The sequence below is a fragment of the Lagopus muta genome, chromosome 2 (genome assembly GCF_023343835.1).
Source record: "Lagopus muta isolate bLagMut1 chromosome 2, bLagMut1 primary, whole genome shotgun sequence".
NCBI lineage: Eukaryota > Metazoa > Chordata > Aves > Galliformes > Phasianidae > Lagopus > Lagopus muta.
The window spans coordinates 96,366,262-96,381,187 of NC_064434.1; the positions used below are offsets into that span (position 1 = coordinate 96,366,262).

The window sequence follows — 14,926 nt, forward strand, 5'->3', positions numbered from 1 at the left end:
GTTTTTTAAATGCAGATGCTTATGGGATATGGGTGATGAAGAATCACAACCAGGCATCTCAGCCTGCGTTGCAAGGAAATTCCAGAAGAACGAAGCCAAAGGATTATGTGCTTTGGAATTCATCGATGACAAAAACTCAATGTTTAGGGATTTTCTGCAGGCAGAAGCCACCGTTTTGACTGTGAGGATTACAAACAAACAAACAGGTTTCTTAGTATTAGTAAAACTGTCATGTAGGAAATCCTGATTTACCAAAATGGGCATTTGCCACTGAAGCCCTCGTCTGTGAAGAAGCCTTGGTTACCCCTGTGACCTCACAGCAACCTAATCCTGATCAATGAAGGGGACTAAGTTCTCAAAAGCCCTTGTTTTCTCCCAGCAGCCTGCGGACAAACACTGGGGAACACTGACTTGCAAGAATGATGGCTGGAATTCTCTTTGCTTTGGGCTCTTCTCTACCAGTAAATGAGAAGTGCTGGAATCAACCCCTCAGGCTGAGTGGGTTTACGCGTGCTGGCGTGGCTCTGCATGGCCGAATGCTCTCAGCCTGAAAGCAACATCTGTGACTTGGGGAAAAGTCTGCCTGGTGCTGACTGTGCCTGGGGCTGGTTTAGAAGGATGCTCCCTTGCCCAGGTGAGGGGCTTGAGCAGCTGAATAGCACAGATTTTAAATTTCATTAGCTGATGACAATCCTTGGCACTTTTTCATCATACAAGCACAGTCCTTCAGTGCAAAGGGAGGATAAAATTTACCTATCTGAGAGGAACACAGCAAGTCTAGATTAAAATGCCTTGGCAGTACTGGCTGAAATCTGCAACCATGTCAGTGAAGCACTGCCACTGCTGGTATCAAAGCCACACCGCTGTCATTACCACAGCAAACTAAGACGTGAAAGTCATTTGTTGTGAAGAAACAAAAAAGGAGAAAGTATGATATTAAGGCGATGCATTTTTACGGAATAGCCAGTGATATTACTATTACATTATAGTTACTGTTCTTATGCCATCGTTGTCAATATGTCTATTTGCTTTGGTTTGTTTTTAAATTTAGTATTGCCCTTACATGAAAGAAAATACATCTTGTTGACATGCCCCTACTGCTTAATCAGACAGCCTATTAGAGCTTGACTTCTATTTTTATTTTTTTAAGAAAAATTCTAGCACTACTGCTATCAAATAGAACTTGTGATGCTTACACACAGTGCCTCCCTGGTGGGCACAGTTAATTTTTCATAATTTAGTAGACTTAAAAAAACAATTAAAATCCCAAAGCAGGCATTATTCTATAAAAATAATAAACTGCTCTGTAAAGATGCCCACAGAGCATCAAAAATGACCAAGTGAGAGGTGCTATTTCTAGAGAACAACGCTTACATTAGGCAAAGTTAACTCCTTCTGAAGTCAGAGGATATATACACTGGGGCTCACCCTGCAGTTTTCCCATGAACTGCAGGATTTGCAGAAATAAGTCAGACTGAAAACTGCCCTAACTATGGCCCAAATTTCCCAACTGAAGCCTAGTGTTAACCAGAAGTAGCCAGGTACAAAGACATGTGGGAGTACTGGGGAAAACCCAAATGCTGACGTGGCATTCTCAGTTGGGGAACTCAGCATGGTTACTGCAGCGCCAGGCCGCATGCGCAGGGAAAGGCTCCTTGAGACCGAAACACAACAGCAGGAGCAACAAAAGACGGAAAAATTTACTTCTTAAAAAGCAAAAAAACCCAGCAAACCAAACAAAAACACACACACACAAAACAGCTTAAAAAGCAAAAGGAAAACCCTGAAAGAAAACCCAACCAAAAAAAAAAAAAGGGATACAAACACAGTTTGCCTGGTAATACCAGGCAATTAATTATTCATTTTTGAAAGGCTTTATAAGCTGAAAGAGACAACTTCTGTTTGCACACAAACAAGGAATTCCAAAGTTGCTGCAGGCAACGCAGCCAGTTACAAGCAATGCAATATTCGCAAAGGTTGATCCGCTAAGATTTATGAGATCTTTGTTCGTGTCTATTGAGATCATGTAATGGAAACCTGTACAGTGCCCAGGCATGCATGAAGAACAGAAATCAAACCCTACTAGCAGGTGCAGCCTTAACCGGATTCTACCACAGAAAGGTGGGATTTGTTACAGTCAATACCCTGTGTTCATTAAAGGATACTTTTCAAAGCACTGCGTAATTTAGGATGGATCAATGTTAAAACAGATGAGAGAGTGCTGGAGAATTTTATGCTACTATTAGCGTCATACATTAAAATCAATGGGATGCAATCTCTGTGAATTAAAGCGCGCTACTCCGAAGCTGTAGCTCTCATTTCATTTCCATTGCTCTCCAGACAGGTCTGGCGTTTGCTCTGGATACCGCTGACAGAAGACATCCTTCATGGTGCTGCTGGAGCGGTCTGTCCTGCAGCGATAAGCTATAATGGATCTGTTTGCAAGAACCGCTGTCTTGCCTTGTATCCAAGAGCAGATGAAGAACAGCTTCTGCGCTCAAATACTGTATTAACCTTGACAATAATGAAGTGGGTAATTAACTGTTTTGCCCTAATATGACCTTGCGTTTATTGTCTTTAAAACTACTATACTTTACACAGGCACTAAGAATATATCATCCTTTGTCCTTCAGGAGCTGTGCTTTCAAAAGTCGACAAAGATTTAAAATCTCTGTAATGCCCGGAATAGGAGGAAAAAAGTCTTTTTAGGAAATGTCGCCTTATAAAGAGCCAATCTAAATTCTGATTTCACTCCTAGCCAGCTTATCCACTCATTTTCATTATACGTAAAATAAATGCACAACCTAGGCATATCTGAAAATCATTCTTTTTCAAGGGAAAGGGGGCATATAGCACAGCTGGTAAAAGCACGGTATGTGGTGAAAGTCTTGGTAATTTATCTTCCTGTGTTGCAAGACAAAAGCTTTGGAAGTACCTGAAACCGCATTCACGACAACACAACTTACTCACTGGCATAAGCAAATGTGAACAGCACTAATTGTTCATCTGGAGAGAAAACTAATCCTTGTCACTATGTCAGAAGGAAAACTCCATCTTTCCTGGAAGGTAACAGTTTTATAGCTGCAGTGTAGGGCACGAGAAGTGTCAGGTCTGTGTTTGATCTGTTCTCACTTGTGGGATTTCAGACTGAGTCACATCCTTGGAATAATGCAAAATATCTCACCACATCTTCACAACCTGCTGGTCCTCTCTCATGGTGAGACAAGACAGGTGAACACAGAAAATCCCATCCATGTCCCCTCCTGCCTTGCCCCACACTACTTTGTGACTGTGAGCAGTCATACAAATTCCATTCTAGGACAGCTCTTAAACAAGATCTTCCCAACGCACAGGAAAACTTAAATATGAATAAAACACACCAAAGCAGAACTCAGCCCAGAGCTGCTGCAGCGCATACTATAGGCTGAGACACACTGGTCACCAGAGTTGACCAAATGTCACCAGATACAAAATAGCACCCATCCGCTCTGCAGTGCGTTTTGGTGGGGCTTTTCAGTGGGAGCAGGACTGAAGGGGCCAGATGAGCAGTCAGCATCAGGCTGCTGCATGCCAGCTATTTGGAGCCCTATAGAACTCGTCCATGTACACTGCAGTCATATTTCTAAGCACACGCTGGCATCGCCAAAATTCTTTTGCTGCTGCACAACAAAGACGGCACAGCAGAGAGCTGAGCTTGTTATAACACACAGCCCTCAAGTGTGTACATGCAATACTACTGCACCAATTAATCCAATACTGGCAACAGCAGAGAATAGGTAAGAAGCTGGGAAAATGTTGGCACGGCCACATGCTAATTACTGAAAGAACTGATAATGTAGAAACGAAATTAACATAGCCTGAAAAATATATATTACTCAATGGATTGAAATAAAGGTATAGCCACAGGCTTGAGACAAGCATAATAATCTTAACAACACTATTGCCAGCTGTTTAAAATTCCTCAAAAGTAAAATGATGGAAAACTATAGAAAAGCCTAACCAAAACTGCACTGTGCAATTTGTCAACCTGCACAGCAGTTTTAAAAGTTAGTTGCTATAACAACAAGAGCAACATTTCATTATAATCTCATTCACTGGTGATCTTTTTGACAATTTAAGATACAGAAACTTTTAACAAAGCATTTAGTTTTAAAATTCCACTGAAATATCTACAATCTAGTAACTTCTGGATTGTTTTTCTTTTTCTTTTTTTTTTTTGTTAATTTTTTAAATACACAAGCATTGTCATTATGTATCATTTGAAATATTATTAGAGGATATTAAACATCCAATTTAATTGCTTGAGCCTCATTATACTAAGTACATGAAATTCCGTATGTAATATGTTTACAAAGATCTATCAGACATACAAGAAATGAGGGTGAAATGTGATTTAAAAGTTTTAGTTTGAGTGAGAAAGTCAGTATGTCTGTTAGTGATGATCTATTTGAGCGCTCTGCAGGGAGAAGAATGGAGAATGGCTTTCTCCCAAATCCCTCCACACCCTTGCCACTCAATGTTGCCCAGCTGCTGGGCAGATCCCCAGCCCAGACTGATACTGAGAAGCATGTTCAAGAACCATAATAATACGATTATGCCAGTTCGGACATTACAGAAATGTAAAAAAAATTCAAGGAGAAGAAAGGAAAAAATGTGAGAGGAGAAAGAACTGATAACCTATTTAAAGATCTCTTGTCCCACTGACAGATTCCCTGAGAAGGAAATTTCCCTCTGGAGTGTAGTTTTTAATGCTCAGATTGTGCCACACTGTATCCAAGCACTGGATGGGTGTGACTATTTTTACTGAAAATGGTAAAGGAACGTGAGATAATACAACATAAAAGGAATCAAGAGTTATAAATCAAACAAATGGGAAAGGAAGGGTCTCCTAATCGTGTGCTACAAGCTCAGTGGTGTGGAGCAAAAAAGAACGTCCTTCATATCCCTACATCACTTTGTATCTCCCTCCCAGAAGCCATGTGGGAAGGACCAGAGCGCTCTGGGGACTGCAGACCTCTCTTAGCAGCTGCTGCAATTCCGTCCATTCACTGCATAATGTCGGGATATGGAATACTTATGGAAAACCTTGACAATAGCTCTCCCCCTTTCAAAATCACATCATCTGCTAGGACAACAGTGCCAATGTTGTTTTGCTCTTGTTGTTATTTGTTTTTCCAGAGGAGGGGGCAAATCAAACTCTCTAAGATGTACCAAGTGGTAGCTATGATCCAGCCCCCGCTGGTGTGGTTGTGGCTTGAAGCGTCCCACAGCCCTTACAGGGCAGCGTTCCTCAGCTTCCCACCTGGTCTGACTTCAAAGACAACTAAAAGCTACAATACTCAAAACAAATCTGGAAATACTGTGGAAGGAAAAAGGCCATGTTTGATATCAGTGACATCCTTCCCTCCAAAAAACACAATTCTGCTTTTTAGTGGCTACAACAGAAGCAGGCTAGAAAGTCACGACCTCAATCACGATGAAATTTCACCTCAGGCAGAGCTGCATGTGACATGAAGAGTTCAACATCAAATGACAGAACTAAGGACAGTTAATGTAAAGCAAGTGTTCCTACTGTTTCTCAAAAATCTGGGCTTGTGAATTGATTCATGCTGGGTTACCGATGTGCTCTGGGAGAAAAGTGCGAGCAATGCTTTCTGTACCACATCCTCATCCCGAGCCACGATGCAGATGCAGGGGCTGCAATTTGTGAAGGCACACTGCAGTGTAAGCCCTCGTTATTGCTTGGATGACATTTCCCCAGATGAGATTCCCCTCATGTCCTAAGCATGCCCATTAACAAACGTGAGGTTGATGGAGTGTTAACCCAATTAATGATCCCAGTGCTTTTTTCTTACTGAAAGATTTTGGCTGCAGCTTGATGGAGCATTATGAAATACTGAAGTAAATTCCCACATGGTAACATCTAATGGTAGGGAAGTAATTGCCTTTATCTGACAGCTGTGGCAGTAGGACACTTGTCTGGGAGGTCAGAGAGATTCTGCGGTCACTCCATCGCAGTCTCTTCGGCTTTAATTAAAACAAAGATTCTGACAGTCTGACAATTCATAAGAAGGAATTTTAACCATATTACTTTCCATTGCAATTTACCACAGTAAATGAGGTTTCATGAATGGCACATGTTTGAAAAAAAAGTCAATGTTTCACATGAGCCTAGCAAAGCATAGGCTCGTGATGGTTACTGCAGTCAGGGCCCTGCACGCCTGGGGTTACAATGCCGGGATAAAGTGTGTGGTGCACAGATCCCATTGGTGGGGAAGAGGTCACCAATGCTCTGGGAAATAAATCCCTCTACAGTTGGAGCTGTGAAAACGCTGTCTGTGAAATGCTTCAATCTCATGGCCTTAAGAATGGTGAGAAAGTTTCAAAGCACTTAATGGTAACTTTTTAAACCTGATCAGTGTCTCTGAGTATTGTGAGATCCTTCATAAACATAACACGATGGGCGAGCAATTGGCTGATGGGTCAGTCCCAAAGAATTGCAATAAATGGGGTTATACCTGGCAGGTGCCATTAGCAGGATTCCTCTATGGCTCCACTTTAGGGCTAGTTCTCTTTAATGGCTTCATATATCATATGAACTACCACACTCTGATGTAGGACTAGAAGGTGTTTTGAGCAACTCTGATGATGATAATAAAGTTGGAGGAGTTGTTGATTCCACTGAGGGTAGAGAGCCCTCGCAGGAACATCTAGACGAAGTGGAGAGCTGGGCAATCACCAACTGCATGGAGTTAACATAACAGGATCAGCGCTGGATTCTGCACCTAAGAAGGCACACCCTGGCTACATTTACAGACTGGGGGGATGAGAGGCTGGACAGCAGACCCACTGAACGGGATGGGGGCTCTGGTTGACAGCAAGTTGTGCATGAACCAGCAATATGCCCCGGCACCAGGAGGGCCAATGTGGGGGGCACCAGGTCCAGCACTGCCACCAGGTGAGGGGAGGGGCTGTGCCCTCTGCTCTGCACTGTGCAGCCTCATCTCCTGCAGTGGGTACAGTCTGAGTGCCACAGCACAAAAAGGATGTAAGCTATTAGAGAGCATCCAAGAGAGGTCTGTGTAGATAGGGAGCGGTCTGGAAGACAAGTTGTGTGAACAGCGTTGAGGCCCCTGGGGTTGCTCAGCCCAGAGCAGAGGAGCTGAGGGATGGCCTCACGGCAGCTGCAGCTCTTCACAGGGAGCAGAGACAGCATGGAGCTGTGTCAGAGGAGGGGCAGGTGGGGGGTCGGGGTCTGCTCCAGCAGGCGGTGGGCACAGAACAGGCTGCCCAGAACAGTGGGCACAGCCCTGGTGCCGGAGCTCAGGAAGCATCTGGACACTGCTCTCAGACATTGTGTCTGATTTTTGGGTGGTGCTGTGTGGAGCTGGGACTTGCTCTGTTACCTTTACAAGTCCTTTTCAGCCGGAGATATTCTACAATTCTACAATTCACCTTTTCCCAAAACTTCACTCTTTAAGACAATTCAGAAATCTGCATTAGTAAAAGCAGTAAAAAATGCAGTAAATGTGTAACAATTTCATACATGTTGCAAATTACAGTTTTTGCTTCCAAGTAAATAAATTTGTTCCACAAGGTACACTAGAAGTGTACCAACAGAAATACCCCAACTGGTACTAAACCTCACTGAGTGATTTTTACCCAAACATGGATATACATGCAGAGTGCCCCTGTACAGAAATCTGTGCTCACTTAACTTTACCAGGCAACTGCAAGGAAAGAGTCAAAGAGCTTTCCAAGCAGATGCTTTATTTATTCACTCCTGCAAATGAGAAGTGCAAACCAAATACTTTCTCTGCAGGAAAAAAAAAACACAGAGAGAGACTTCAGAGGACCATCCTCAGTGTTAATCACAGGGATGATAGTCGGGACAACACCACAGACTCATTACAAGAACATGCTGAAACATTTCTGGAGGAATCCTGATTTTTGTTGCAACACTTCTAAGGGAATCTTGATATAATTGATCTGTCGGGCTGGGACACCAGGAAGCACAATGATGTCCCTGTGGCACACTGTCCTCGACGTGCGTCACAAACCCATCTGCCTGGAGAAGTGCTGCTCCCTGTCCTCCCTCCACTGCTCTGGCCAGAAGAGAAGGGCAGTGTGATCCCTGAATGGTGCACAGCTAACTCAGCATGAACTGCCATATGATACCTGGAGAAAAGAGAGGCTGCTCCCAGCCTGCCTCCTGTCCCCAAGACTTTTGCCTCAGTGGTTCAATAAAGCTAATTTGCTTAAACCAAGTTTCTGCACTTACAGATCCCATGGCTACTAGAAAGTGACATTTCAAATGGAGGCATTTTCACTGGAAGTTTGTGCTGTGTTCTGGGAATTACTAAATGCCAATTAAAACACAGACAGAAATTACTGTTTTGTTGTGTTTTTTTTGGACTAAATACATTTCATAACCTCTTGCTTTTCTTTTAACTGTGTGTTCCTAATTAAAGCCTGCTGGATCTGATGCTCACAAAGTATAAGCCCCCAGCCTACATACATCTCCTCTGTTCATTTTTGTCTCCCCAAAGATCTGTATCTGACATGCTCTTATTTTTTCTGGCCTGCACAGTCCAGCCCACGAAAGTGGCACTTCAGCAGAAAAACTGTTTAAAGTTTTCCAAGGACAAGTCAGTGTTGATCTCCTGTAATACACAGCACTTGCCTGCTGTAATTAGATCCTGCGTGAAGGGGAGCACAAGAAATAAATGGCAGTGAATCAGCTTCGAATTCCTGGAGAGCCATCAAAGCCCAGACCTAACCACTGCAGAACAAGAGACAGAAAAAACCCCATTTACACCTGGAGCTTTGGCCTCACAGGTAAGTGAGCTGCTTGGCAACATGGTCTTCCTCCTGATCCTGCTGCTTTTGACAGTACTCTTTAGAACACAGTTTAGTGGGACTATGACCAAGATGGTTTATGCTCTATACAACAATGGACCAAAACAGGTTTATCTGTAGATCTAGGAATAAATATATCATGGACGCATGCAGAATATACACTTACTGTGCAATTATAGTCATGGCATGCTTAAATGCAAGCCCCAGTAGCAAACACTGTCTTACTACTGATGTCCTAATACTGATGCAAATGCTGTATATATTGTATATAAATACCAATTGTATATGGAAATCTTTTCCACAAAGCCATTACAAAGGAGGATAAAAGCATATCTTTGAAAGAGCCATCAGGACACCAACGCAGATTTGTCTGCTGTCTGTGCCCACGTAGGTCATGCAGTGAGGTGAATTTCCAGAGATTCCTTGCTGCCACCTAGTGTTCCACACTGACTGACAAAGAAGAAACTTTGTAGTGTCGCTGCAGCTTTACATTTACACAATGTTGGCAGAACTGCTGGGGTTCAGCCAGTCCTCCAAAGCAACAGCCCCAAAGCACCACCTGTACCTGCCTAGTCCCACACAGGCCTGAGTCCTGCTTCTATCTCCACAGAGTTTATGGGTCAGAGCAGGGAAAGTTTTGGTGGCCAAAACCTTGCCTAAACAAACAGGAAGAAAATAGCAGCCAGATTAAGAGTGATGGAGCCAGAGCCCTGCATGTCAGGCAGTACACAGGGAGCGTGGCTCATTTATCAGGGCAGGAGAGAGAAGATATGGAACATCTCTAAATTTATCATCGGAGACTAACTTCTACACTAAAAAAAGAATGTGATTACAAGTGTCCTTGCGCAGGATCTAATTCTTGGCTCATTTCAAGCTATACAGCGCTACCTGGAGAGTGCTCCCAGTCTGCCATTCCCAGAGGAGACTGGATTCAACTTCTGAAATGCTGATACTGAGCATTTGGCTTTTTTGTGTGTGGACCTGTAGGTTAACATCTTTATTGAGCTCTAAATCCTCAGCAGATGCAGACAGTGAACTCAAGATTTACACGCAAACTTTACTTAGCATATTGCAAGGTCCTACACCACCTAGATAAGCTCTCATCAGTATAATTGAAGCTTGAAAAAACACAGCCCTTGCAAAACTTCTCCAATATTAACATTACTTAGAGTCACAATACTGATGCAAACAGCATTTTTTATTATTTATATTGGAAAAGAACACAGTATGAAAGCAAAGCAACAGCTGATCAAGGACTTCCTCGTTCAGAAAGCCAGAAACGCCAGACTGTAAAGAATAACTGAGAATATATCAGGGAAAAGTACCATGGAGAAGTGCTTCCCTCATTTTAGGATGACTATGGCCTGCAGGTGTGATTGTAGTAACAAAAACTGCGTGCATCAGTTAGTATACTTTTGACAGAGTTGAAGAAGAGAACTGAAGAGATCTGAGGAGGATACAAGGAACAGAGAATCTAGTATTCTCTGACACTAGGTGGCATATTTGCATTATATCTGTACAAGGAGGTTCAGAAGAGATGCCATCACTTAGAAATGAGGGAAATCAAATAGCCCTCAAGAGTGAACTGAGATACGCTGAAGTAATTCTTATTGGCATCGTAGCATATGATATAGCATCAAATGCACTGTGGTTTAGTCATCAAAAGAAATTGAAAGTAGAACTGCATAACAGAACTATTTAAAATGTGGCTGAAATTACTAGTAGATGAGAATAATTGCAGAAAAAGGGCCCTCTGTAGGTCATCCAACCCCACCTTCTCCTTAGAGCAGAGGCAGCATCGATGACCTGTCAGGTGGCTCAGGGTAGTGTTCATTACAAACTGCCCAGCCTCTCTGGGTCACCGTCCCACTGCTCAGATCATGCTCACTGGCAAAACCTTTTATTTCCACACAACATTTTTTCAATGCTGCAAGAGCTCTTGCCCTTTTTTAGAGCTATTCCTCTGATCTTAGCTCCTCTTAGACCAGCACATGCCAGGCCCCATGTGCAATCTCAAAACAAGCAATTAGGAAACCTGAGTTCATAAGCACGAATGATCACAGTGCGGCTGCAAGGAAGGCCCACAAGGTGTCAGCAGCCTTTTGTGTCTTGTCCTGGCAAGAGCAGTACTGTAGACTTGCAGCTTCCTGGTGGGTGGGAGACAGCCTTCTTCAAGCAAGAACCTCAAACTGTCCCATTCATGGAGGCATCATGGAGGGATAAACAAAATCAAGGAGCTGTCAAGGAGATAGAAAAATGTGGAAAGACAAGGAAGGGAGGGCAGGACAAGCACGGCTTTGTCCAACTAGGACAGGGAAGAAAAGGAGCATGCCTGCTACTTGTTCTGTCAACACACACAGTAAACAGAAGCTTTGATTTTCTGGTCAGAACTATTAAAAGAGCCATAGCCAGTAACTCATTTTTGGATTATTTTTCCCCATGTTATATACAGGCTGAAATATAGCAGTAGAAGCTTAATACGTTTTAAAGGGTTACAGTTAACTTGCTGCTACCCTCACTGCTAGGTCGATGTTTGGGATGCAATAGTGGTGGAAACTAAAATTACAGATAGGACAAAGCATACAGGTTGCAACACTGATGCAGGATGAATGGGAGGAAAGTCAGTGACTCTGCAGTCTGCAACATCAGAAATTCTCTGCCCTGCAAAGCCCACGCATTGCACAACACCAGGTAAATGAACTGCAGCAGGCTAATGGCACAACTCAGCATCTCAGAAACAAATGGCATTCTTTTCCTCCAGTAACTGACAGAAAAGCAAAGTAGCTCCACTGTTGGCTGCATTGGGAAACACAAGAAGGGATTTTAACAAGTCCTCCGTACCACCCTGTTCCTGCTGACAGCCATGGACATTCAAGCATCTTAATGAAGCATCTTTACAAAGCCAATGCTAGGCTCTCGTCAAAAATCTCCCAAATAAGGCTTCTCATACTTGTTTTCCTAATACTTTTAGCAGAGTGTAGAAAGCATGAAGAATTCGTTGAGTTTTGCTGCCCAAATGCAATGTGTTTGACTAGCTATTGATGCTGAAGCTTTCCAAAATTAAGGGTCTGGAACTTGAGTACAGCGTAAAAGCCATGTCAGGCCAAGCATGTTGCATGCTGAGGACAAACAATCAAACCCTGAACTGCAAGTACATGTAGGGCAAACGCAAAATACTGAAGCAAGAGAACTGAAAGGCCGAATATCAGATCTCAGGCTTCATGAAATCCATTTTAAGTACAGTAAGACACAGATCACATGGAGATGCTTTCACTGAAAAATCAGTCTTTTATGAAAAACCTCTCTCCCCACACCTAAAACCTACAATCACCATTGTCACTTTCTATTTCCCACAAAACCTTCTGCGTCACTTTTACTCATTCTTGCTGGTGTCTGAAATACACAGCACTTTCCTCGTATCTGGGTCATCCACACTGAGAAGGGGAATCCTATTATCATTACTCCTTGTAGTGGAAATGAATGAATTTGTACAACCAGCTCAAGTTAGTATTCAAGCTCAGATATTACCATGACGAGCCACTGCCAGCCACGTGCAAAAGGACTAAATGCCATTAATCCAGCCAGTGCTGAGACACAGCAATGAGTCTCCTGGTGGGAGGGATCATTCCTAGGATATTTGGGAGACCAAAGTGCTGCCTCTTCATCACCTCTGCTGCCTTTTAATACAGATTAAAAGTATCAGTTAGAAAATGAATGACTTATTGTTTTACCCAGAGGGATACAGTATATGAACCATCAGTTTCTGTTCTGCAGACTGAGAAACAAGCAAACAACCCTAATGGGGAAGACAGCAAAACCCACAGAAGTCAACAAAAGCTCTTCCCTTCCTCTGCTTTGGCTTTGGGTTAGGATGAAGCTTCGGGTAAAGCACAAAGCAAACAAAAATCAATTCCGTCTCAAAAGCCAGCAATCACTCTCTTTAGCTCTATAACCTGTGCTACCACTCAGTCACAAAGGAGTCCCTCTAAGCAGAACACCTCTGCCTTGCACTGCACTTGTAGTCAGTGCAGAACTAATTAAAAATACAATAAAAATAATAAATGCAGAATAGACAAGTTACAGAACTGCTGCATGACCTGAAACCTCTGTAAGGACCAACTCTGGTTGAATGCCTCAGCCTGACTTAATACTGTGACTCAGGACACACTTCATTATCAATCTTCTGTTACACCTCAGTGCGTTTACAAGTGTGTTAATTAAACCACATCAACTGCTGGGTGGAAAAGGGGAAAACTGTAAGCAGTGTTATGGTCTTGCAGACTATGGCTTCCATCTTTTAAATGCAAATGCATTTAAAATCATCAGTTCTCACTTAAATCATCAAGTCCTCAGTGTGTAAATCCCTTTTTAACAAAGCTAAAGGTGTTTGGGAATTTGCACATATACAAAATTGTTCTGAATTACGTTTACTTCAGTAATGCTTAATACTTTCAGTTTTGGAGTGGCCACAACTCAGTTTATCTCTGTAAGTTACATCAACTTATACACACTAATTCTTACCATGGAATGAAATTATTTATTGCAATAAAATCAAAAGCAAGTTCTCAGACTGCAGTTGCTGTTCTTAGTTGGCAGTAAGACCAACTCTTTTGCAGGCATTATGGAGGAGGCCTACTTCAATAGGCTGCAGAAGTCTTAGGGAAAGTAACTGGAGAGTGAAAGCACAATCTCTTGAGTCCTTCAGTTTTAATCCCAATTCCTTTTTCAACTCTGCCTTTGGAATGATGGCATGCAAATAACTGCAGTTTGGGGAATCTACTTCCAAATTCCATCTTCCATCTATGCAGACAAACCTTCCTATGGATCGCTCTGCCCCACTGCCACTGTTGGGATGGGGGGAGGGTTACAGAGAAACCATCACCAGGAGATGCACCATGGCAAGATGCTGTTGGATGTATGGATACATTATAAAGCAATGTGGCCCAAGACTATACTGGGAGAACAAGCTCAGTTCAGGACTGTATTTTGGCTCCTGGCCCCAGCCTGCTCCCAAAGGAGCTTTTTCTGGCAAGGTAAGATTTAGTTCAGAACTGCATTCCCATTGCATGAACAGATACTGAGTGCTGGATGTACACACCTCCTCCATATATAGACAAACGTTTGATAAACAGACAGAAAAACAAAAAGAGACCATTTCTTGGAAAACTGTCCATAGTTTTCTCCACTTAGAAGTGCAGCAGTTAATTCATTCAGGGCTCAATCCTTCACACACAGCAGTGTATATTGCCTCATCAGAGCTCTACTCGCAAACAAAGCTATGCATGTATGTGTCCATTTGCAGCACTAGTCCTAGACTCACACTTCTTTTAAGGTGTTTAGAAATCTAATACATTTTAAAGCATTTTAAACTTAAGGATTTATGGCTCCAGAACTACAGAAAATAGATGGTATTGCTGCAAGATAAGAAACCAATTTGTTTTAAGACATCTTTATGCATTCATGTCCCAAGAATATTTTGGTGTTTCAAAGGGCTGTGAAACACATTTGCTCTTCCACTCCATCTGGCAAAGGTTTGCCTACTTTTTTCCAAATTATTCTGGGCCTCATTTATACAGTGAAGTGTTTTATCGCAGCAAAAAATCCAAGACTTTGCTTTTATACCCTTTACCCTGCTGCAATGCCCAGCAATCCTGATCAGCAACTACTGAGTGTCCTTCAGGTGCAGGCAGTAAATGCAAATTTAGCAAAGAGCACTTATCAAATATAAACACAGGGTCTGCGCTCCCAGGATTATCTGATTTTCCCTTGCTTCAGAAAAATCTGTGAGGATGAAATCCTAAATTTATCTTTCAGCCACATGACAGCAAGGGTGTGGTACTGCCAGCACACAGGTGACATTTAGTGGGACATCAGGATGTGCAATGTCAGAACCATTACTAAATGAGGCTGTTTGTCTGACTGTATCTTGCACTTTTAAGGACGGGTAGCTCAGAGCCAAAATGGCACCCATCTAGTGCTGCTCCATCCTTTCAGCAACGTTTTTTCACCACCTGTCTGGTCTGAATTTCCCAAGCCACAGCTTGGGTCTGCTCCCTCCATTCTGTCA

General features: G+C 42.7%; 1 protein-coding gene across 8 annotated transcripts in view; it reads right to left on the reverse strand.

The window, feature by feature from the left end:
- The window catches only part of PAK5 (p21 (RAC1) activated kinase 5), a 102,534-nt gene that overhangs the window by 20,036 nt on the left and 67,572 nt on the right, over positions 1 to 14,926 (reverse strand). The gene's annotated exons all lie outside the window — the stretch shown is intronic.